This window comes from Ceratina calcarata, unplaced genomic scaffold (genome assembly GCF_001652005.2).
Source record: "Ceratina calcarata isolate Rehan_Ccalc_2016 unplaced genomic scaffold, ASM165200v1 scaffold8, whole genome shotgun sequence".
In the NCBI taxonomy this organism is placed as follows: Eukaryota; Metazoa; Arthropoda; class Insecta; order Hymenoptera; family Apidae; genus Ceratina; species Ceratina calcarata.
Genome location: NW_017179316.1, coordinates 92,959 through 94,868, shown reverse-complemented (window position 1 = coordinate 94,868; position 1,910 = coordinate 92,959). Strand labels below are relative to the sequence as shown.

General features: G+C 39.9%; 1 protein-coding gene across 1 annotated transcript in view; it reads right to left on the bottom strand.

Annotated features, from left to right (window-relative positions):
• Obsc (Obscurin) overlaps positions 1-997 on the bottom strand; it is a 51,293-nt gene extending 50,296 nt beyond the window's left edge. The window contains exon 1 of the mRNA XM_018034643.2: positions 735-997. The gene's annotated coding sequence lies outside the window, so the exon portion shown is untranslated. The remainder of the gene's footprint in view (positions 1-734) is intronic.
• Positions 998-1,910: the final 913 nt, after the last annotated feature.

The following is a 1,910-nucleotide window of genomic DNA, read 5'->3' as shown; positions in this document are numbered from 1 at the left end:
CAGTTACTTGTACGGGGTAATTAATCACGAACAGTGTTATAATCAGTAAAAGATTTGTTACATTCCATCTCTTAGCTTCCGCATGTTAAGCTGACAGGATTCCATATCTGTCAACGTAACGCATGTCGACGGGATGGACTCTATAGATTCGATCTCTGATTGCTTTTCATGATTCATTCAACAATTACGAGTATCACTAAAATTTGATTCCGTAATTTAATTTAATATCGGGTGCTACATGATTGATGACAATTTATAATGATACCAATGACGTGAATAATACCATAAAAATTGTCGTTTAAAAAACAGAGAATCATAGTTGAAGGTTTCGTAACATACCAATCCCCGCACGTAATCGGTTTTATTTTCCAATTACATGTCACTGTTGTTCACAATGCGTCCCGAAATAATCTGAAAATCACCGGCGTTTAGGAGCATCATCATTCAAGGCCACGTACCCACAATCGAGGCGAACAAGCGTGTTCGATTAAACGGAAGAAGAAGAAGAAGAGCCTGTCCCATAGATTTTGATAAAGTCGAGAAGCATCAAGGGTCGAAGTGGATCAGTGCGGAAGGAAGGCGGCGACTACGGTGCAAGCACGAGAGATGCGAAGTTCGACACTTGCACAACACCAACGAAAATAGCACGACGAGTGGCTGACACCGAGGAACGAGCGAACGGAAGAGGAAAGGAACGAAAAATAAGCGGACGAGAAAAGCTTGTTGGGACTCACCTAGCTGAAAAAACGGGCTAAGCACACCAGTCCAGGGACACTTGAAGGAACCGTTTCGTAAAACCGCCCCCGCGATCACTAGGTCCTTTCACTACTTCCACGAAGCGATGGACAGATCGGATCGATCGTGCACTGGATAGAATCGTTTTCGCACCACTTTTGCGCTCGTGAACCCCGAATTAAATCCTCCGAGGCGAGGAGGAAGCCAGCCGGCGGCTATCTCGAGACTGCTACCAATGCCAGCCGCAACGCGTCCCGACACCCTCCACACTTCTCTTCTTCTTCTTCTTCTTCTTCTTCTTCATCGCGTGTGCCACACGTCGTCGTCTTCTTTCCTTTCTTTCGCCTACCACCTATACCCACGTCGCTCGCCCGGTCCGTCGCATGTTGTGCATCGTTATACACCGTCCAAAGATCGGCGTTCATCCACCGCTTACATTCAATGATTCACGAGAGTGTTCGAACGCGTGTAAGTGAAAATTGAAACATGAGGTGTATGACTACTATTAAACGCAAGTATTAGGACGGTACATAAGTCAATCGAATAATGATGTGGAAATTACGAAGCATTTAATATACAGAATGATAAGAATTATTTATATCTTACTCTATATTAATATTTAGTTGTAATATAGTAATATTTACTTTCGTTACAATTATTTCTGCAAGAAATTCTTTTTATTTTTTTATATAAAGTATGTCTTATTAATACTACATACTAAAATACAACGTGATGTACAAAAACACTTATAAATAGTACCTTTCTTAATCGACTGATATATCTATTTGCTCAAATATATTGAATATCTTATATATTGATAAACTTCGGCTATATAGTTCTAACGATCCACTACATATAACAATTAGAAACAATATAATGATAAATCACAGTAGAGTGGGATTTAACTATCTTTGGTAAGGCACCCTTTTAAGCAGGGGAAACAGGGGTATTAGAAAAACCCCTCATGTATATATTAACTAAACTGTAAATCGTCGTCTCATGCAATGTACAAAGTTTTCAATAATTTTACAGGCATGACCTGGAGATCCCATGTTATAGATGCTGGATTGTTTAAAACAAATTAGTTTAATTTATTTCCTTAATTCAAGCATGAAAATGGAAACGTTCGAATATTTCCGTGAGCTACTGTTGTAGGTCGTACGACACACCTACTA